Genomic DNA, 24227 nt, shown 5'->3' on the forward strand with positions numbered 1-24227 from the left:
CTGCAACCAAGGTACATGCCCTTGACCGGAATCAAACCTGGGACCTTTCAGTCTGCAGGCCGATGCTCTATCTATCCAGAGCCAAACCGGTTAGGGCTGTCCTTCTGTTTTTTTATTTTTGGTACTCTGAGTGATATTTCACCTCTGTCTTCTAATTCATTGATTCAGTCCTCAGCTTCCCCTAATCTGCTGTGTATTCCTTCCAATGTGTTCTTTATTTGTGTTATGTCATTCTTTATCTCAGACTGTTCTTTTTTCATAGTTACTATATCCTTTTTTATACGGTTGAGTATTTTTAACATCACTACTCTGAACTCTGTTTCAGATAAATTTCTTATCTCTGCTTCATTTACCTCTTCTTCTGGAAAATTTGCTAGTTCTTTCATTTGGGGTTTGTTCCTTTGTTTCCTCATTTTTATTGTCTGGGTTTGTGACTATGATCTAGGTCAGGGGTCCTCAAACTTTTTAAACAGGGGGCCAGTTCACTGTCCCTCAGACCGTTGGAGGGCCGGGCTCTAGTTAAAAAAAAAAAACTATGAACAAATTCCTATGCACACTGCACATATCTTATTTTGAAGTAAAAAAACAAAACAGGAACAAATACAATATTTGTATTTGCATATGGCCCGCTGGCCGTAGTTTGAGGACCCCTGATCTAGGTAGATCCTCTATACTTCTCAATCTCTAGTGCAGGACAGTGTTAAAGGCTGTTTCTGACTAATGGATCAGGCAAAAACTCAAATCCTCCAGAGACCGCCTGCTTACAGACTAATAGGATTCAACTTGAATTGCCCCCAGGCAATCATCCTCAGGTGTGATGAGAGTTTTTTTCCAACAGGGTGGGGCAGTTGCTTCTGCCTGGAGGCAAATTGTTACTTTTAATCCCTTAAGTGGCCTCAGGGCAGGGTGTTTTCCATTAGGGTGTGTCAACTGTCTTCCCCCCAGGCAAGGCAGATGTATATGTGGGAAAGATGTCCTCTGCTGTGTGAGGGAATGACTTAGCCCAGGAAACTTGGGGTGTCTGCCTTCTGAGCTCTGTCCCCCGAGTCCCCAGTCTTGAGTTCTGCTCTCACAGTTCCAGTCCACTTCACCGTCCCTCTGCACAAGGTGGGTGGCTCCACATGGAATTTTTGTGCATTGGCCTTTTAAGAGGGTGCCGGAATTTTCAGCTGCCACTCCCTGGCAGACAGCATCCCACTGCTTTTCACAGCTAGATGTTATGTGGGTATCCTCCTCAGTTTGGTGCTCTCTGCTGGGAATCCTAGTGTCAGGATTAGATCACAGAGTTCTCAGTGGCACGCCCCCCCCCACAGCTGAGATATTTCTTCAGGACTTCAGTTGCCATCTGTGGGTGCTCGGCCTGCCCTTTCCTGCCTCTGCCCCTACTACCAGTCTCTATGACGTCTCCACCTTCCGTCCTTGGGTATCAGGGTTCTCTCCTGTGAGTTTCCCATTGATTATTCAGGAAGCCTTTCTGTATTTCAGTTGTAATTCCAGCTTATTCCTGGGAGCATGTCCATGCAGCATCCTCCTACTCTGCTGCCATTTTTTAATCTCCTTGTTTCATGGTGTTCTATTCATGCTTTTGCTTCTGCTTCAGGCTTGTTGAAATGCATTATGACTCTTCTAAAGCTTTTAAACAACCGAAATGTAACCTGGTTATCATAGATGCTGAAAAATGCTTCAAATCTTTCTTGTTCTTGCACCTCAAACACTGCTTCATGGATCCTGCAAGCAAAAAGTGAGGTAGGCAGATTACTTAGATCCATCATTTCTTATAAATCATCTTAATTTTTACCTCAAATTATCCCTTTTCCTCTTTTTGGTCACTGCTACAGAGATCTGGACTGGCTATTATTCCAAGATTTCATTGTGTCCTCAGCATTATCCTCTAAAAGCAGGTCTGTTCCATTTTTAAAGTTCTAAGATGACTACCAGGCATTTCCTGCATGCTTGGCCACTACAGGAAGGCAGGCAAGCAGGGGAGAGGCCAGTGCAGCCCCAAGGGCAGAGTTGGTGCTGGGCAGCCTTGCCACCACTCTCCCCCGGTCTGTTCCAGTTTTTAGTGACTCAGGCTATAGGGAATTTACCATTTTCCTCAAAGCCATTTTCCTAGTAAAGACTATCTAGCCCTCTAGGAAAATTTTCAAGTGTCCATTGCTTTAATTTTCTTTTCTTTTTTAAAATATATTTTATTGAGTTTTTACAGAGAGGAAGGGAGAGGGATAGAGAGCTAGAAACATCAATGAGAGAGAAACATTGATCAGCTGCCTCCTGCACATCCCCTGCTAGGGACGTGCCCGCAACCAAGGTACATGCCCTTGACCGGAATCGAACCTGGGACCCTTCAGTCTGCAGTCCGACGCTCTATCCACTGAGCCAAACTAGTCAGGGCTAATTTTCTAATTAATCTCATTTGATTTAGTTTATTTAATTGCTTGTTTTTAGTGTATTTAGAATCTTCATTGTTTTCTATGTGTATTTTTTTCTTCCCTTCCCTTCCCTTCCCTTTCCTTTGCTTCCTTTCCCTTCCCTTTCCTTTTCTTTCATTGAACCTTCCTCTCTTTAGTTTTTACCAGGAAGAAAGCAAACAAATTTTTGCTTGTAGATATGTGAGCAGTGATCATTGAGTTCATTAACAAATTAACAATAACAGCATGAATGGATCACTAACTATGTAAGGTGTTGAGCTGCATGCTTTGTATACATTTCCTCTTTTATTAAGCACCTACTATTTTCCAGTTATCAGGAATGCAAAGTTAAATATGATCCTGCAGATGTTGTCAAAGAGCGTATGAGACAAGCATTCGAATAATGTCAACATAGCATACTGAGTGCATGTAGGATAAGGGTCCACTCCAGCAGTGGGGAGGAAGGCTCAAGGGCAGAGGTCAGGGGGAGTGGGTGGATGATATCCTAGATGAGATAAACTCTAGCCCAAAACTTGAAGGAGATATAAACGGGGTTGCAGTTAGAGAGGATGGTTGCTCAAGAAATTCTATAAAGTTCAGTGTTATTAAGTTGAAAAGCATGAAGATTGTTGGGAAATAAGGTAGGCCAAGGTCAGATTGTGGAAAGTTCTATTGTGGTGGGAAACTTGGGTTTTGTAATGGGTCTTAAACAGAGGATTGATGTGGTTGCTTTGTAGAAAACATACAGGAATAGTGGCAGAGAGATTGTAATTGTGGCACTTCTCCAAATGAGAGACAATGAGTATTAAGATTCCTGAGTCAGATTAGCTCTTCTTGTTTGGAATATCTTTAAGGCCATCTGTCTCCCTTGATTCTAAATAATTATTAAATTCTTTACCAAGTATCTTCCTGAATATCTGAATGGATGTTCTAGGTACCTTGGTACTGAAAAGTGGGGAACACATGTTTACCACAGCCTGTGGGGTTATGTCATGATGGTTATTTAGACAAATATCTAATCATTTCTGAGGAAGACTAACTTTCTCTTAATAATATATGGGGGGAGTGATGGGAAAGAGACAAGAATCACCAATGAGCATCCACTCTGTGCAAAGCCCAATGCTATGGACATTAACATTTTATTGTATCAACAAGGTGGCAGCAGAGAGTCAACCTTCTGAGGGTTAAGCAGTCCTAATCAACACATAATGGGAAATAGCCACTTGCAGAAATGAGTTTATCTAAATGTTTATGTTTTCCTCCCAGACTAAAAGTACTAGATTATAAAAAAGGGTTAATACACAATAGGCTGATAGGTTTGATACGGATCCAATTTGGTTAAGGTGGTTATGGTGTATTCTCAGAATAGAAATGTCATTAAAGAAAGCTGTAATTTGATTAATGATATTGTAACAGGCTTGTCTGAAGTAATGTGCTAATAGAAAGGTATCGTCTGCCTGGAGTCTAGTAAAATTAGGATAGGGCCAAAGACCTTGACCAGCATTCATTCATTCATTCAGAACATCCAAGGAAAGGAGTGATTGTATGCTAATGTCTACATTGCCATCACTGGATTTCTAAGTGTCTAAAAACACCTTAGAATTTTCTGCAGCTTGAATGAAATAGTCCTTCCAATTATTGAAAACTTCTTTAAAAAAAGAATCTGAGCTCATCAAATATATCCTTTTTATTAATAGAGGCAGAATTATATAGTGGAAAATTTGGCTCTGACTTCAGACCCCAGAATTGGTATCTTGGCTCTGACACTTAAAAGCTATGTGAATTAGTCTTCTATTGATACATAACAAATTACCCTAAACCTAGCAGTTCAGAACAATAAACATTTATTATCTCACTAAGTGGCCCAGTGCACGGATTTGTGCACATTGAAATTAATTAGAAGAAATATTTTAATATTGCTATTCACTCTTTCTCTATAATAGAAGTGTCAGCCAAATTCATGATCAACAATGACAGATTGAAACACGCGCATGTGATTGGCGCCAGTGAGAGCTTTATATGTATAGCATATGCGTGAGTCAACTTAGCCTTTTATAGATATAGAATAAACTTGTTTAATTAGATCTGCTTTCTGATTTAGCTAAACTTTTTCCAGCCCAGTGAAGCACCCCAACTTCTCTTTCAGGTAATTGTCAGCAACACAGCAGTAAATATCAACATGAAGCAGATTATCATTGTAGATCACACAGGGAGAACAAAGGGTAAATTATTTAACTGCAGTAGTGTTTGACTATATTCTGTGCAGTGAGAAAACCTGAAGTCATTTTCACACCATTTCTTACTTCTTTTCAGTTGGGTCAAGTTTCTAAACTTTCTAAATCTCCATTTTCCAGCAAATGAAAAAAAAAAAATAGGATTCCACCGAGTCTCCTATCTACATACTCCAGGACCTTTGTGAGGATCAAATGAGGCACAGGAAAACACTTCACAGACATTTGGTTAAAGTGTGAAATATTTGCACCTGGCTATAAAGCAAGTCATGTTTCTGGGCTGAAGAAACTAAAAGTCATCGCTAGGGAGAGAAAGCCGGGCATTGCTATGTGACATCATTACCTGGCGCCCACAGCGACCATTTCCAGGCTGGGCTGGGCTGTGGGCTGCATTTTGCGCCATGGGGTCTCAGCAGCATTGGCTGTGATTTGGTGGGGCGCTGCTCCGGGGTGGTGGCAGGGCCTGTGTCCCACTTGGGGGAAGCCAAGTGTTGCTTTGTGGGTGCAAGGTCCGTGGTGCCGTTTCTCTGTAAATGGCCAATGTGTGTCACGGCAGCTCCTGTGTTGAGTGTCTGCCCCCTGGTAGTCAATGTGCGTCATAGCAACTGGTCAGATGGTTGGACACTTAGCATGTTAGCCTTTTATATATATAGACTAGAGGCCCGGTGCACGAAATCCGTGCACAGGGGTGTGTGTCCCTCAGCCCAGCCTGCACCCTCTCCAATCTGCAACCCCCCGAGGGATGTCCGACTGCCCGTTCAGGACCGGGCCTAAATGGGCAGTTGGACATCCCTTTCACAATCCAGGACTGCTGGCTCCCAACCGCTCGCCTGACTGCCTAATTGCCCTAACCACTTCTGCCTGCCTGCCTGATCACCCCCTAACCACTCCCCTGCCAGCCTGATCAACACCTAACTGCTACCCTGCTGGCCTGATTGCCCCTAACTGCACTCCCCTGCAGGCCTTGGTCCCCCCTAACTGCCCTCCCCTGCAGTCCTGGTCCCTCCCAACTGCCCTCCCCTGCTGGCCTGATTGCCCACAACTGCCCTCCCCTGATGGCCATCTTGTGTCCACATGGGGGTGGCCATCTTGTGTGTGGGAGTGATGGTTGATTTGCATATTACCTCTTTATTATATAGGATAGTTTCAGTAGGTCAGAGATTTAGAAGTGGCTTAGCTAGCTCAGGGTCTATCATGAGGATGCCTTCATCTGCATGCTTGACTGGGGCAGGAGGACCCATTTCCAGGATGGCTGACTTACCTGGGGGCACATGGTGCTAGCTGTTGGTCCTCCCATGTGGGCCTCTCTACAAGCTGCCTGAGAGTCCTTATGACACGATGACTGGCTTCCCCCAGAGTGAGCAATCCAAGAGAGATCCAGGAAGAAGGAGCAACATATTTTATCCCAGTGGAGGAAGCTTATGCTATCACTTACATTCTATTCATCAGACTTGAGTCTCTAAGTCTGATTCAAATCAAGGAAGGAGGAGGTTTGTACTCAACTTTTTGAAGAGAAGAGTTTCAATGAATTGTGCATACAATTTTATACCATTTCACTATGTAAACCTTGGGCAATTTATTTAAAATATCTGTGCTCCAGTTTTTTCATCAGCAGCATAGAAAGATTAGTATCTGCCTTATAGATCTGTTATAATAATAAAATGAATTATTAAAAAGACTTTAAAACAATGCAGGATATATGATGAGTGCTCAATAATTATTAGCAATTATTATGCTGATTACTAAGTCTATAGCAGACCTCTTGGCCTGTGATGGAACTAATATGGAGGCAAGAAGAATATATGCTGGCAGCAGTTCATGGCTCCCCTTAAGTTGATCATTCCTATAAACAACGGAGTTAACTCCACATCTCCCTGTTGGGCCTTGATGAACCTAGACACTGTTCTTGCCTAGGCTGGGAATCCAGGACAGGCAGCATGTTTTCTTCCTTGTTGTAAAAGTCCTTATTCATTTTTCACAAGGGGAAGTAGTTTGCAAAGGTGCCAGCCAGACTATGTGACTTCTCAGGTCCAATGGCATGGAGATGAGGAAGCTCAAAAGTGTCAAGTCTCCTGTTGAAATCAGAGGTTTAAATCTCAGCTGAGCCAGCAGGAGCCAGCCAAGAACCATTGAATAGATTATTTTAGCTTCTAAGGGTGACTTCACAGAGCAAAGGCCTCTCCAGGGCTCTGTCCTGAAGTCACCTCAGAAAGCTATGTCTCTGATATCATAGGAAAGGAATCCAGGGCCAGAAATCATTCAAAATCACCCACCTCAGTTTCACCTCTGAGAATTGAATATCAGAGACAAATATTGCAGGAATATTCATGAATCTGGGTACCAAATAGATCTTGGAGATATTATATCAGGTTAAGTAAAATTTATAAATATTTATTAGGTACCCACTATTAGCAACTTATAATAGTTCCTGAATTAGAAGAAACTTTCTGAGGAATGAATAGATGGGTAACCCATGTAGGATTGTAGATTAATTGCTATCTACTGCAGTCAAAATTCACAGTTCTATTTAAAGAACATATGTCAGGAAGTTAAATAAGGAGTTTTGAATTTTTTACTTACAAATGTATTGAGTTTAAACTAGAAGCCAATATTACTATCCATTCCTCACAGTTACAGCCTTTATACTAGCAAAAAGAGAAAGACCAAAAGGAGAAAAGAAGAAATTTGATTGGGTGTCCAAATATCCAATTCCTGAAATCTAACCAAATTACGTTAACAGTTCAGTACTTTGCTTTTAAATGTATAAAGCAACATGATGACTGGCTCCATGGAAGGCAAGACCACCAGGAAGCATAAGACCCCTCAGGCTAACATGGCCTACGGGCTGACCCTTCCTGGAAAGAAAGGCCTCTTCTATTCAAAGGCAGTATCCAGGGAGAAATAATTTATAAGTTTTATTTTATTTAGATTTAATACAACAAGTGAAAATTACTGTTTTTGGTCAGGGGTTCATATTACTCTCAAATAAATGAAAAAAAAATAGATTCTGTGGTTTCTCAAGGTATTATACTTTCAGCTAATTTGATAGAAGACTCAGCTTCCGGATCAATATTTGCATATTTTATATACACTCAGTTACGTAAGGAGGTCTGAGGATATTTAGATATAGAATATTATGATCAAGTTATAGCACATAATTTTCTCTCAAAATTTACCTTTTAAAGTGGGTTGCAAACCATCTAATTTCCCTTTGTGTTATTCCTATGAAAGAATACCACACCAGGAGCCAGACAGAAAAACAAAGATGAGTCTTTTCCTTGCACAAAAGCCTACACAGGAAAAAATGGATGGCTCTCAGCACCATATACAGATGTGTAGCTGTAAACCACACACCCTTATTTTCTTCTTGGAAAATGATCTTCAATTAGACTGGAACACTAGATGAACTGCTGCTAAGTAAAATGTTCATTGCTTTCTGCAACACTGAATGCTATTGAGTTTTATCAGCCACTCTGAATTCATTTTCCTCCAAGGGCCCCATTTGGCCTCTAAGTCTCTTTCACAACCCCTCCTCCCTTCTCAAAAATGTTTCCTATTCATTGTGAGGCTCTTATCCAAGGAAAATAGATGGCAGTGAAGGACCTGGGGGTGAGGATAGGGACACAGAGAGGAGCTGTTTTGGAGAAGGGAAGCAGAGATGAGGGCTGCTCCCACATAATGTGTGGACACCTATTAGAGGGTTGGTGGACTTATGGCAAACATAAAATTAGGTCCAAACATTCACCCCAATTCACTGGAACATGTAAATTTACTTGAGGTTAGAGAAGAGAGGTTTTAGAAAAATTATTTCCCCCCTAAAAGTATGAAATGAAGTTGTACCATAGAAAAAAAGTGGTAGTGCCCAGACTGATTTGGCTCAGTGGATAGAGCGTTGGCCTGCAGACTGAAAGGTCCCAGGTTTGATTCCAGTCAAGGGCATGTACCTTGGTTTCGGGCACATCCCCAGTAGGGGGTGTGTAGGAGGCAGCTGATCGATGTTTCTCTCTCATCGATGTTTCTAACTCTCTATTCCTCTCCCTTCCTCTCTGTAAAAAATCAATAAAATGTATTTTTTTAAAAAAAGTGGTAGCTAATGAGGAGGACTTTTTTTGTAGTGTGAGAAGCTAAACAGCTGGAATAGAACTATTTCATATTTCAGATGCAGACTGCAATAACTGAATAACCTTCTTATTTGGACCCACAGCTTCATACAATGGAGGCATTCATCACATGAAGAGCCATAGCAGAATTTTGGGCTATTTTCTCCTTTTATTCATTCTCTGAACCCCATCCCACCCCTGCCTCCCTTCCCCCATTTCCTCTATGTGGTTTGAATAGCTGAAATGTGCTCATAATGTGTTTTTACTAGACACATTGTTACTTCCCTTTTACCAAAGGCACCTGGCAGGGTCAGCAGGCAACCTCAGCCCCACCCCCACCCCCATGGAGTCTGGTTTAACTCTTTAGTGACAAATGTTCAAATACATTTTTACAGTGATTTTAGCAAATATTAGAAACTAGAGGCCCAGTGTACAAAATTCTTTCACTGGGTGGCGGGGACGGGGGAAGGGTGGTCCCTCAGCTCGGCCTATGCCCTCTCACAGTCTGGGAGCCCTCGGAGGATGTTGGACTGATGGCTTAGACCCGCTCCCTGCAGACATCCTTAGCACTGCCGCAGAGCGGGGAGAGGCTCCTGCCAACGCCGTCGGGCTAGCCAGCTGTGAGCCCAGCATCTGACTGAGTGGCACTCCTCCTGTAGGAGCGCACTGACCACCAGGGGGCAGCTCCTGCATTGAGCATCTGCTCCCTGGTGGTCAGTGCGTGTCATAGTGACAGGTTGGTTGATTTGCATATTCGCCTTTTATTATATAGGATAGTCCAACAAACTATTTGAGCATATACTTTAGAGTAGAAGGAAAATAGAGCCTGTTCTATTTTGTTAAGTTTCGTAATTTCCTTTCTTTCTATTTCTCCTCTCTTCTTGTCTCCTTTTCCCTTGAGTTCTTAACATTTAGATGTGAATTTGTTCTTCCCCGCTGAATCACTGGGAGATGGGTTGTTAATCGCTTTAAATCTAAGTCTGAATATAACCATAAACTTTGTGGTTATAAAACAAGCAACCACATATACTTGGTAAAGAAAAATTAGAACCCATTATATAGCAAAGCATAAGAATAATCAAATGTTTTGTATTTCTAGAAATAGAAACCTCCAGAGGACTATCAGCATGTAAGTTGTTAGATTTCTGCTTCCAGCCTTGATAGACTAACAGGGACTGGATGTACTTTCCTATTTGAAACAGCTCAACTAAAAAAAAAAAAAAATCTAAACTAAAAAAACCTATACGAAATAATAGTTTTAAGACACTGAGTAATAGGAAGGTTAGGATGCAGCCTTATTTTAGTTAGAAGTTGTGGTTTGGGCCATATGTAATTTCTTACATGGTGTGGGTGTAGAATGTTGGACATGCTGATTGTGTAACCTGTGGTTACCCCCACTCTTATCTGGAACAGATCAAATAAGAGTCCTCCCTAAATACTACATTTTGTAAGAACTACACGAGAAAAAGGTTTGGTGAGGCCAAACCTCAATCTGCTTTATTTTCATCTGGATTGAGCCTTATGATAGAACTAGAGGCCCAGGGCACGAAATTCATGCACTGGGGGAGGAGGTCCCTCAACCTGGCCTGAGCCCTCTCGCAGTCCGGGACACAATTGATCCCAAAGAGGTAGGCCTTGCCCACCCGGCCAGGGCTCCACAATGGATCGCCCCCCACAGAGGGAGGCCCAAGCTACCCGCTGCAGTGCCGCTACCGGGTAGCCTGGACCTCCCTCTTTGGGGCGATTGATCACGGGGCTCTGCCATCGATTGTGCCCCACAGAGGGAGGCCCTGCCCACCCACCATAGCCCACTGGTCGGTGGCCTGGGCCTCCCTCTTTGGGGCATTCGTGGAGCCCCCCTGTTGATCAATCGCCCTGCCAGCTAGTGGCCTGGGCCTCCCTCTGCAGGGTGATCATGGGGCAATGGCCAGGCCCCGACCAATCGCATCACACCCGCCTTGGCTGGCCTGGAGCCAGTGGGTGTCAGCCAGGGGGTGTCATAGCATGGCTGTCCAGAAGGTTGTCTGGATGGTCGTTCTGCTGTTTGGTCATTCGGTTGATTTGCATATATGCTTTTATTATTATATATCTTAGTTTAATGAAGATGAGTGCTAGATCTATCCTTGAACATGAACATGAGCTGATCATATTTGCAGCCCTGGTAAGAGACAGGAGCCATAGAAAGTCAGGGAGCTGCTGCCCACTCTCCATTACAGCATGGCTGGCAACGGCCTTTTCGGGGGCAGCTCCTGGGTCAGGATGCTTACAGGGCAAGCATCTGTCTGCAGCCTGTGGCTTCCTTTCTTTTTCTTTTTCTGTTTTTATAAATCCTGACCCAAGGATATTTTTCCATTGATTTTGAGAGAGAGGGAAAGACAGACAGAAACATCCATGTGAGAGAAACACATCGATTGGTTGCCTCTTGCACGTGCCCTGACCAGGGCCCGGGCCTGGGGAGGAGTCTGCCACCGAGGTACATGCCCTTGACCAGAATTGAACCTGGGGCCCTTCAATCTGCAGGTCAACACTCTACCCACTGAGCCAAACCGGCTAGGGCTTCTTTTCTGTTTTGGGATGTACTGCTGGATAGATAAAAGACTAAGGTTTAATCCAGGTTTTAAAAATATGTGCAATTTGTGAGGAAGCTTCTAGGGTGCTGCCAGTGTCTTATTTCTTGATATGGATGATGGTTCCCAGTGTGTTTATTTTATTTTATTTTTTTAAAATATTTTTATTGATTTCAGAGAGGAAGGGAGAGGGAGAGAGAGAGATAGAAACTTTGTGACAGTTATATCAAGATGTAAATAAATAATTGTGACATTTTCTATTATATATGTTGTTCAATAAGGAGTTATAAAAATTAACATCTTTTAATCAAAATCAACATTGTTTTTATTCAATTATTACTTTATTATAGAAGAATATGTAGTAAAGCTTGAATACTGATTATACTTAATATTTTTAGTGGTGATACTAGAAGCCTTACATATTTTCAAATAACAAGAAAGAATTCAGTCTCTTCATTCCTGCAGGTGGAGACAAAGCTTTATCATTGAAATCTAGTCCATTATAGGAAACCTTTACTCCTACATTAGAAATAAATATTCTCATTGACAAAAGCATGGTGTTTACTAAATTAGTAGGGTGGCATTTTGAAAGAAATTTACTTATGCTCAGCAATATAAAAACCTGGCTTTTTCAATTATTGTATAAATAATATTTATTTATTTTTAAATTTTAGTTTTCTTTTTTTCACTCCTAATGTCATAAGTGAACACAATAACTTATTTTTAAAACTGCTTTACTCTCTTCTCTGTTTCCTGTGAAAGTCTTAGAGTCAGAAACTATCTTTTCTGTTTTAAAATGATGTTACAGTTGCCAGTGCTATGCATGTACTTGTGATATTGAAAGAACAATACTTTCCAGAGGTCTTCTTAGACAGCAGAACAACTCAAACTACGCTAACTGACCAGATATCTGATATTATGTGTTAACATAAGAAACATTCAAACCTGTGAAGAATTTTTGTGAGTTTATATGAGCCAAACTGTTGACAAATGCTGGGAAGCAGAATCTCAATGGATTGAGATAATGCTCTGGAGAATGGCAGTTTTGCACCTTGTTTTATACATTCAATCAAAAGAGGAGATGTAAGTGGGTTACATGAAATCCATTGGGTGACAGATAGGGAGGTGGGAGAAAGAAAAGCAGGAAAACCTCTGGGATTGGATAAAAAGTAAAATGATAGACACAAAGTTCTTTTACACAGGTGGATGCAGTATAGTTAACATTCAACACTCTACATTAGTAAAAGAGAAAGATGCAAATTGACTGTACTTTTGCAATGCCCACCAGCCAATCAGGAGTGAGTATACAGATTAATCCAACAAAGATGGTGAGTTAATTTGCATATGCAGGTGCTAAACGGCGAGGAGCAGGGCAGGGCTGGGGCCTCTGGGCAGTGTGGGAAGGCGGAAAGGCGGCTCCGGGCCAGAAGAAAGGCAGAAAGGTGGCTCCGGGCTGGAGCGAAGGTGGTGCCAGCAGCCAGGGGAAGGAAGGCCCATTCTTGCACAAATCTTCGTGCATAGGGGCCTCTAGTTAATTCAATAACAATGAGGGGATTTGCGGTCTCTGCAGAGTGGTGCCTGTGCTTTCAGGGGTCTTGGAAAAAGAAAAATTACTTTGACATTCAAAGATGTTATTGTAGATGCAAAAAGACAATGGAGTTAAAGATTGATCTTTGTCACGGAAGATATTGGCCTAGGACATGACTACCCACCATAAACTGCTTTTTAGTTTAAAAAGTTTTAATTACAGACCATCGTATGTGGTTACTTTTAGGTCTCTGAGTTTGCAAGGCTGTCATGCAGGCCTTCCCTGAGCTAGTTTGGTTAGCATGTGATCCCTTTTCATCCACATATGAAATATGGTTCCCAATTTGGACTCTGACTTCATACCAACAAATGACCCAGTATCTATCTCAGCTTAATTCCAGGACATCTGACCACTGTTTATCTGTTAACCCAGGTCTCCCTTGAGCTAGGAGTAGCCACACACAATAGTAATACAATTTTCATATACAAGATCAACTTCTGAGTTTATTGAGAGGAATTTTTCATTCCTATTTTGTTGAAGATCTTTGGAAATAAAGGTAAAAGAGCCAAGTGAGATCATTTTTCTTACTAGCCTGGAGGAAGTGGAAGCTGGGCTGGAGGTGGCCCCAAACAGCATGGAGTCTGAGGAATGACACTGGTGGTCAGGGAGCAAGCTGGCTTCAGTGACTTCACTTAGGGCTGGTGCAACTTGTTTCATTTCAGCTAGGGCTTCTAGCATGAAGAAGGGGTGATGAGCAGGCTGTGTGTGGAAGCTGCCAGTACCTTCATGGTCATCCAGGAGCTTGTATTCATGGAATTCTTAGGAGACACCTGTAAGCATCCCTCTGCCTAGGCCAGAGTACAGCCCAGCTGACTTCACCTGCAGAGAATGATGCAGATGCAGGACCTTCAGGGAAACATGCTTTGAAAGGGAAGGTGCTGCTTAGAACAGCTGTAAAAAATGAGTTTTTGAATCCAAAGAAGTAGAGGCGTGGATTAGCTGGGAGACTCTAACAGAGCGCTGGAGGCGAGCACAGCCACCTGGAAGGAGAGCTGGCCTCTGGGCACCACAGCCAACCAACTAGTATTTACTGAACATGTATTTTGCTGTAGGGGCTGTAAGCATTGCACATAGAAGTCAAGAAGACTGCTTTCAGGGAGTGCACAGTATAGAACACAATTGGCTCTTCACTAAATTGGAATTAGTCAAAACTTTAAATAATAAGAATTTTAAGTTTACTGTGAGAGAGTGAATCATTTATATAGCAGTTGTCACGTGCCTACAAGATTTCCAACTCCTTTTCTTTCAAAGATTCAAAGTTAAAGAAACCTGTCTGAATGAAGATGGTATCCTTAACCACAGCCCAGGGACAGGAGGGAACAGTGAGTTTTTCCAAATAAATTTTCCAAGAAGGTAGAAATAGAGAAACCTGTGGGCTTCCTTCTACCCTGAACTGGCTGTTGAAGGAGGGATGGTGCTTTGGGAGCCCCCAGAGTGTGAGTGGTGGAGTGTACCCCTGGGGGCAGTCTGATGGCCCCAGGAAGTGCCTGCAAAAATGAGTGTGAACGTGCTAACATGTTGTACTCAGTCTCATTTGGTTGTGGGCACCCCTATATGAGCATCATATTGTGAAGAAGGAGTTGAACTTGATGAACTGCCATGGACTGGGGAGGACTTGGAGTGAAGGCCCAGTCTCAGGCCACACACAGCTTTGGTCATGACCAGCTGCAATATGCTTCAGCCTCCTGGCCATGCGTGGCCACCAGAGGACCTCTTTGGATCATCTGGTGGCAGCATGGTTGCTTGCAGCAGCACTAAAGGTGACCTGAAAGGGTGCACCTGAGTTCTGGTCCCGTGGTAAGGCTGGGAAGCTGAGAAATTCTTTTGAATTCTAGTAAGCACCTCGGAATCCTGGGCTACATCAAGATATATGGTAGGGAGCGGGGGTGGGGACTGGAAGTGGGATGGTAGGAACTAAAGGGACTGGATTTCTTGCTATTGGACCATCTGATAAATTTAGTATTTTATTTTGGGTCTCCATATCAAGATATATGGTAGGGAGTGGGGTGGGGACTGGAAGTGGGATGGTAGTAACTAAAGGGACTGGATTTCTTGCTAACCATCTGATAAATTTAGTATTTTATTTTGGGTCTCCACTGGTAAATGTTACCTTCTCAGATTTAAAATGGACTTATCTCTATAGTCATTTTCTAGTTCCTGTTTGGAAGTTTTATCATATATGCAATACATACTTCAAATTGTTATAATTGTCTACTTACACTCCTCCACCAGAAACAAAAAGGATTACAGAGTGGTCCTAATCAGTTATATGTACGAATCCTTTTATTTTCAAATTGTTTAACGTTTTAAATATTAAGCATGCTCAGAAGAGATTTCAGCTGGAATATTATATCTCATGCAACATTTTGCTAGCTATTGAGTTATCCTTAATATTTACTAAATTCTTCAGCATAGGGATTTAGGCAAAAAGACCACCCTCAGATTAAATCAGGGAGAGAATAGGGGCTCTTGTACTGGAGGATGAAGGATGTCCCATTTTGCTCAGCTTTGGGGAATGAAGGAAATAATATATCAAAGTAGGGACTGCCCTCAGTGCCCTGGGTTATAAGTACAATGTGTTGTACAGAGAGTAGGGTGGTCCCTGTGAGGTGTGGTCAGATCAGGGCCCAGCAGTGCCTGAACGCTGTTTACATCCCTGGCTCAGGAAATCCTGCACTCTGACAGCAGGAAAAGGAGAAGCAGGCTGAAATCCTGGGGCTTAGGGAGACTGCTTACCGTTGGAGGAGGGTTAGCAGGCTGAGCAAAGGAAGCTATATGAACTCCCGTTAGAAGAGAGGAGGAAATCACTTACCCAAAACAGCTAGGCTCATAAGGGAGACATTTTTCCTTCCCAGATTACAGGAAACTGGTCCAGACCTCTGCAGTGGCATGATAGCAGAGGAAGGATTGTGAAGGCCGATAAAGAGGGTGGCTGGAACGCTGGCTGCCTGTTTTAATGTGCCTGACATGGAGTGGGAGAACAGTGGGGGTGAAAAAGGCATGTGGCACTGATGATGACAGTGGCCTCCTGCAGTGTTTGATGGGGAAAGGCGGGGGCGGGGGGGGGCACAGTTGTCAGGACTGGACAGTTTAAAAATCACATCTCTAGAAAACAACCACCCCAATAGGGTGATATTGAAAGAGGTTTTGCAAAGAGAATATTGTACTCACTTATACTTGCACTTTTATTTATTTATTTATTTTTTAAAAATATATTTTTTGATGTAGTCCCATTTGTTCATTTTCTCTTTAGTTTCAAGTGCCCTAGGAGCTGTAATCAGTGAAGAGATTGTTTCGGCATATGTCTGAGATTTTGTTGCCTTTGGATTCGAACCTGGGACCCTTTAGTCCAAAGTCCAACGCTCTATCCACTGAGCCAAACCAGCTAGGGCTATACTTGCACTTTTAAAATTCAACTTCACAGCTACAGAATTTCGGACAAATGTGAAACTGAGTCATGTTTTAAAGTGCTCCCAGGAAAAGTCACTCTGTGATGCCCATCCTCTTTAAGCCTGCTGAATTGAAACCTCCTGATTTCAGAGGTAGCACTGGATTTTACCTATAGCAGCACTGTTCATTCATTGCTGGATTCAGGCAAAAGTGATATGTCCTTAATGACCAATTGATTCCTGTCATCCCTCTGAGATTCTAGCATGCAGGTGAATAGAAAGAAGGCAGATCACTCTGCCTCCTTCCCATTCGTAATTCAAGATACTATTTTATCTGAAATACTAAAGGCGACTGAGACATTTAATATTATTAATCGCTTTATGGGCCCTAGGAGATTGCTTACAGGAAACTATTTTGAGAAATTTACAGATGGGAAATGAAAGGCACCACAAGTCTGCTGGTTCTCTGCCCATATTTTCAAAGGTAGGAAATGTTCCTTTCATTGTGAGATTGGCTTACCACACTATGAACTTTAGTGAGTAGTTTGGGTCAAGGGTCAGGGGAGTGGAGTGAACAAAAAGGTGTGGGTGGTCACTGCACAAAAGGCCAGTTTTAGGCACGATGTTCAAGTTTGGTTCCAGCAAAGTTACTTGAATCGCCTGCCAAGAAGACGGGGTTAATTGGGTAGGAAAGTGTAGAAGGAAACTGATGTTAGTGGAACATTTAACTGGATTCTATATCAAGTGGACTGTATGTGTGTCCGTATTTAATTTTACCAACAACCCTATGAGATGGGAATTAGTAGCTCCATTGTAGAGAAGAGGAAGCAAACTCAGTTTACGTAAACTTGCCTGGTGGCACAGACTTATTCAGAGGTATATTAAAGTTTAGAACAAATATCTGACACTAACTTCTGTGCTTTTCTTCTTTTAAAATAACTCACTCTTCTATTTAGTGCTAACTCTCTCTCTCTACATATTTGTTTATATATTTATACATGCATTATTTACATCGAAAAAGTGAAGTTTTCTCAGAAGATAGCAATGCTTCCTTATGGAATTTCAGGCACTTAGGACAGAGGTGTGTAGAAAAGATACTGTAGAGTAAGATTTTCACAAAATGCCATACTTAAAGCATTCCCCTTGTGACAACTGTCACCACTGTGCAATAATCAGCTCTAAGCAGACTGTCCAGCTGCCCTCTTTATTTTCACAAGTCCATCACCACATTATGCACAGTAGATGATTCTGGATAAATCTTTATAGTAGCCCTCCCTGTGAATGCTCAGGAATGTGGAACATTCAAAGCAGGAAACTACACCATCAGCACCATTGTCTTTGAATGTTGACACTTGCTCAAGGTCAGACCACCCCAGGGGCCATCATCATCATCATCATCATCATCATCATCATCATCATCATCATCTTGTGACCTGTGCAGGACCTTGTGCTCTGGATTTCAGGTGTGGGAGGTCATGATGCCTCAGAAAACTCTGCCTGGCTTATAGAAACATGGACAGATGGTTTTGTCATCTGCCCTTGTGTACACTATACTCTATAACTCTTTGTTTAATGGAAATGTGAGTATGCACCAAATGGAAACTCAGATTTATTCTTTGGAAAAATACAGACAATAATACTTACATAGAGCACGCAAGATTGCTGTAAGTGTTAAACTAATAAATATACTCAAAGCACTGAAAACAGTGTCTGACAAACTGTAAGCACCACTGTGTTAGCTATTGTTGTGGTTGGTATTATTATTCATGTTCTTGTTTTAAATGTGTGTTTTCTAAATGACTTTAGTTTTTGTAGATTGTCTAAAGATAGAATGACCTGAAGAAAATTAAACCCTAAAGACCCATTTATTGAACCACTTTTTTTCTCGCCAAGTTCCTTTTCTCTTAAATTTTACAGTTCCCCTTTGTGTTTTCACAGAAGTTGCTTACTTCAATGAACAGCGATAGTATTATGCAGATATTGATTGAAATATCTTCACTTGTGTTGTTGGTTTTAAATTTTATTTGTGAATAGGTGATAACATGTATACTGTAAAAAATCCAAAGGGTACAAGAGAGTATATAGTGAAAATTTAGTCTTCTTATCACCCTGGACCTTAGTCCTCCAATTTTTCTTCCCAGGAGGCAATCCCTGTTACTTGGTTTTTGCGCATGCCTTAGACAGAATCCATGCCTATGCACTCAGACCACTCACACTTATGCTGAAAAGAAATTATAGCATACTATTTACAGTGCTCTGTTCCTTCCTTTCTATACTCAATGATATGTAATATTCCACAGCTGAGTGTATAATACTGTCCAATATTTTAAATGACTGTATAGTGTTCCATAGTATGGATTTACTCTAATTTATAGTCCAGTCCTTAATTAACAGATATTTTGATTTTGTTGTCACAAATAATGCTGCAGTGATATACTTGTTCTTTACTTTTAATTTTTGGTTATTTAAATATTAAATATTTTATCTACCTGGTATTGATATTTTTAATGGATATGAGGCAGGGACCCAACCTTATTTTATAACCAGATATGATGTGTTGAATAATGTAACTTTCTCCAATGATTTGAAATATATTATTATCATATACTCAATTATCCAATGTATTCAGACAGTAAACCATATATTTTAGGGTGTGGACTCTGCAATCTGTCTGGATTTGAAATTTAGCTCCTCCACTAACTAATGATTTCCACTTGAACACATTTTTTAATCTCTTTGCTTCAATTTTCTCATCTAATAAGTAAGAATAAAGATAGTAACAATTCCATTATATCATTGACAACATAATGAAAGGCAAATATTGTACAAGGCTTAACATATTGCCTGATACAGTAATCCCTTGGTATTCTCAGGAGATTGGTTCTAGGACCCCCATGGATAACAAAACTTATGAATGCTCAAGTGCCTTATATAAAAGTGCCACTGTTTTTGCATATAATGTGTGCACATCCTCCCATATACTTTATTTATTTTCATTTATTTTTTAAATACATTTTTTAGTGATTTCAGAGATGGTGGGAGAGAGATAGAAACATCAATAATGAGAAAGAATCATTGATAGGCTGCCTCCTGCATGCCCCACACTGGGGATTGAGCAAACTGGGCATGTTACCTGACCAGGAATAGAACTGTGACCTCCTGTTTCATAGGTCGGTGCTCAATCACTGCCCCACACCAGCCAAGCTTCTCCCATATACTTTAAATCATCCTTATTATTATAGATTACTTATAATATCTGATACAATGTAAGTGCTATCTAAATAGTTCTTACACTCTACTGTTGAAGGAATAATGACCAAAAAAGGCTGTGTGTGTTCGGTACAGACACAACAAACCTAGACTTAACTACATAGTACACATCAGCAACAATGTAACTTTTAAAAATAGTATTTTTGATCCCCAGTTGGTTGAATTTGCTGATATGGAACCTTCAGATATGGAGGGCTGACTGTATATAATGAAGTCTAAATAACATTAGCTATGATTGTTTCTCTATTTATTAGTATTCCTGGCCTTTGCAATATTTTCCCCTTGCTTTTTCTACTCTTCATGTGTCATGAATCTAGTATTCATGAATTAATTAATGTAGTGTTTTAATCTGTTCTAATATCTGCAAGGTTCTGTCTTTCCTCACTACTTATCTCTTTCAGTACTTTCTCATGAACTAAAAATCAGCTTATATAGTTAAAAATATTGTTTGTATTTTTGTTGGGAATAAATTAAATTAGAATATATTGACTTAGGGAGAACTGACATCTTTATAATATTGAATCTTCCCATTCAAGATTTGATTGTATGCATGTTTTAGCATTTGTTTATGCACCTCAGCAACATTTTAAAGTTTTTGTAATAGGCTTATTTCTATTCTTCAATAATACATCATCTACCTGGTTGTTGCTTGTATGGATTTTTACTGAATTCTCTTATTATTTATTTTCTCTTTTTTCAGATGATTCTCTTGGGTTTTTCAGAGAAAATTATTTTCGGAGAAACAATCATCACTTGCAGAAATAATATTCCCTCTTTAAGTTTTATGCCTTTATTATTATTATTATTATTTTTAATCCTCACCTGAAGATATTTTTTCCACTGATTTTAATTGAGAGTGAAAGGGGGAGAGGAAGGAAGAGAAAGAGAAAAAGAAGAAAAGAGAAAGAGAGAGAGTGAGAGAGAGAGAGAGGAAGAGAGAGAAACATTGATGTGTCACATATCAACTGGTTGCCTCCCCCACACGCCCTGATCAAACCTGCAACTGAGGCACATACGCTTGGCCCAGGAATCGAACCCGTGATCCTCTGCTTGTTCAGTCGTTTGGTCATCCCTCACTAACTCCGTGCTTGGCCCAGGAATTGAACCCGTGATCCTCTGGTCTAACAGCCAATGCTCTAATCACTGAGCCAAAACTGCCAAGGCATCTCTATTTTTTTTTTCTACTGTCTAATTGAAGTGACTGATAGCTATGGAACAATATAATAAAACTAGAGGCCTGGTGCATTAAAATTTGTGCACTCAGGGGGATCCCTCAGCCCGGTCTGTGCCCTCTCACAGTCCGGGAGCCCTTTGGGGATGTCTGACTGACCGCTTAGGATGTCTGAGGGGGAGCGGGCCTAAGCTGCAGTCTGGCTGAATTGAGAGTGAAAGGGGGAGAGGAAGGAAGAGAAAGAGAAAAAGAGAGAAAGAGAAAGAGAGAGAGTGAGAGAGAGGAAGAGAGAGAAACATTGATGTGTCACATATCAACTGGTTGCCTCCCCCACACGCCCTGATCAAACCTGCAACTGAGGCACATGTGCTTGGCCCAGGAATTGAACCCGTGATCCTCTGGTCTAACAGCCAATGCTCTAATCACTGAGCCAAAACTGCCAAGGCATCTCTATTTTTTTTTTCTACTGTCTAATTGAAGTGACTGATAGCTATGGAACAATATAATAAAACTAGAGGCCTGGTGCATTAAAATTTGTGCACTCAGGGGGATCCCTCAGCCCGGTCTGTGCCCTCTCACAGTCCGGGAGCCCTTTGGGGATGTCTGACTGACCGCTTAGGATGTCTGAGGGGGAGCGGGCCTAAGCTGCAGTCTGGCTGCCCTCTGTAGGGGGCGACTGGCGGGCTGATCAGGGGATGGCGCCAGCTGGCGAGCAGCCTCCCTCTGCCTGCTGGCACCTGCCTTGGCTAGCCTGATGCTGCCTGCTCACCAGCCCTGCCCCCCACCAAATGGTTGTTCTGCCCTTTGGTCTACTTGCATATTAGGCTTTTATTATATAGGGTTGCTGACAAAGGACCTGCTTTCTTGTTCCAAACTTTAAAAGATAATTCTTTAGCAAGAAGCTGGTATCCATCCATTGATACATACATCCTATATAATAAAAGTTTAGATAGCGTCATGCTCTCGCGTGATGTCATCACAGGATGACCTCCACAAGATGGCTGCCCTCATGTCGTCACAAGATAGCCGCCACAAGATGGCCGGCAGGGGATGGCAGTTGTAGGTGAACAGGCCAGCAGAGGAGGGCAGTTGTGGGTGATCAGGCCTGGTTTGGCAGGACCACTAGTACAATGTTTAATCTAAGTGGTAAGAATTGACATCCTTTTCTTATTCGCAGTATTATGGGAAAAAAATGTTTTGAAACTTTCTATTAAGTGTGATATTAACTGTTGATTTTTTGTAAGTGTCCTTTATCAGAATAAGGAATTGAAGATGTTACCTTCTAAGGTCTTACTTTGCTGAGAGATTTTTTTAAAATATATTTTTATTCATTTCAGAGAGGAAGGGAGAGGGAGAAAGAGATAGAAACATCAATGATGAGAAAGAATCATTGATTGGTTGCCTCCTGCACATCACCTACTGGGGATCAAGCCCACAACCCAAGCATGTGCCCTGACCAGAAATCAAACCATGACCTTTGGGTTCATAGGTCAACGCTCAACAACTGAGCCACACCAGTGGGAGCTGAGAAATATTTTTGTTTGTTTAACCTTGAATGGGTGTTGAATTTTGTTCAATGCTATTTTTTTTTTGTGCGTGTGATTTTAAAATGATCATGTGTTGATTGATTTTTAAATCTTAAACCAATTTTATAATCCTAAAATAAATTCTACTTAATTTTGATATATCATTATTGTATATGTTATAAAACTCCATCTGCTAATATCTTATGGAATGTTTTTGCATCTATTTTCATGAGGGATATTAAATTATTATTTTTTAACCTTCTACTTTTTAATTTTACATTTTTTTAAGATCACAAATCTTGGTTACCAAGTACTACTTTACCTATAAGCTATAGGTTCTCTATGTGGTGCTTTCTGCCCTTATTTCTATATACTAGTATTCTGCAATTCATATTTTGGATTTTCCTCTTTTAAATTGGCAGGTGATAGGTGATAGAGGTTTTTCTATTTTTTTAGTTTTCATATTAATTTCTAGATTTATTTTATGTAATCATGTATCTATATTATTTCTACATATTGGAATTAATGGATTTTCTCATTATGACCTAATGTACATTATAATAAGTGTTGTTTTGACATTTGAAACAGAGGTTTGCCTGGGACTGGGAGGGTTCCTAGAATGTAGGACCTACAGTGAAAAAAAAAAAAAAACACACACACACACACACACACAAAAACTGGGACTTACCCTGAAAAAGCCAGGATAGGTTGGTTACTTTCTTTCATTGAGGACTTTGTAGTCCTTGCTTACTGTTCTTTTACAGCTAATATAGCATTAATTTGAGAATAGCATGAGTTTTTTTCCTCCACTTTTTGGTGATTTGATATTTTATCTTTGAAATCAGTAACTTTACTAGGCTGTCTCAGCATTTGTTCTTGTATGTCAATTCTTCCTAGGGAATTTGAATTTATAGAAAGAAATCTTCACTCAAGTCTTGAAAGTTTAAAAAAAATTATATTTATATATTTTATATATATATTTTTTCTAATCTTTATAAAATCCATTTTAATTTCATTTTACTTGATTTTCTCAATTATCTTTTCTATAATCATTGTATTTCTCATTTGTTTGCTTTGAGTTTAGCCTTTGTTTATGGGAGAATTGTAGTTTTTAATTTTGCTTTTTTTTCTGAGTTATATGAGCTCATGTTTTATCTCCTTTTATTGTCCTATTTCAACTTCTCTGAGCTCTTACATTTCTGATCTATGCTCTTGATTTAGAGAAGTGGTTGCTTCCTAAAGACTTAACAATTTTGCAGTGATATGTTTAGTTATGATTCTTATTTGTTAAATGCAATCTTTTTTTTCCAGTATAAGGGCTTTCTATATAGCTTAAATTTTTACTTAATTCCTTTTCTCCCTTTTGTGGTATCTTTGAAGGAGATAAATTCTTCGTAGAGTAGCTATTTGTAAAGGTTTATGTGGAAAACTAATCAGTGCCATCTTTCAGGCTAGTGGAAACTCTTCTTAATATTCAGGGTTGTATGTGTGAGTGAGTCACTAAACCTTTATATCTTTCTATCTAACTGAGTTCAGTATATTACCTCCTAGTTTAATTGGTAGACTGTTTCTTGCAGAGTGGCTTGTCTCTGTGATTACTCATTCTATCTTACCTGCCATGCTTCCTAAAGCTACTAAGAGTACCTATACTTCTTATTTTAAACAAGAGATAGTTGGTTTTATCCTCCTAAGGGACAGAACTTATAAAACTGTATCCTGTTAATTCTCTGTATCTGTATCTGTGATAATTCTCTCTTACTATCTTGATTGTTACTGCTTTTGTCAGATCTTATACACTGTGTATCATGATTACATATATCTCCTGGTTTGCCATAGATGGAGTTTGTATTTCTATTTCTTCTCCTTGTTGTTTTACTCTGCCATTTTTCTACAATTCCAATGGTATTCTAGATGACCGATTTTGAAAGACCTTAGTGAATTAACATTAATAATTTAAAAAATATTTTCTTCTCT

The 24227-nt window shown here is 40.6% G+C and overlaps 1 pseudogene; it reads right to left on the minus strand.

Annotated features, from left to right (window-relative positions):
* The window catches only part of LOC102252755, a 25777-nt pseudogene extending 1904 nt beyond the window's left edge, over positions 1 to 23873 (minus strand).
* Between the last annotated feature and the right edge of the window lie 354 nt (positions 23874 to 24227).

The sequence above is a fragment of the Myotis brandtii genome, unplaced genomic scaffold (genome assembly GCF_000412655.1).
Source record: "Myotis brandtii unplaced genomic scaffold, ASM41265v1 scaffold167, whole genome shotgun sequence".
Lineage (NCBI taxonomy): Eukaryota > Metazoa > Chordata > Mammalia > Chiroptera > Vespertilionidae > Myotis > Myotis brandtii.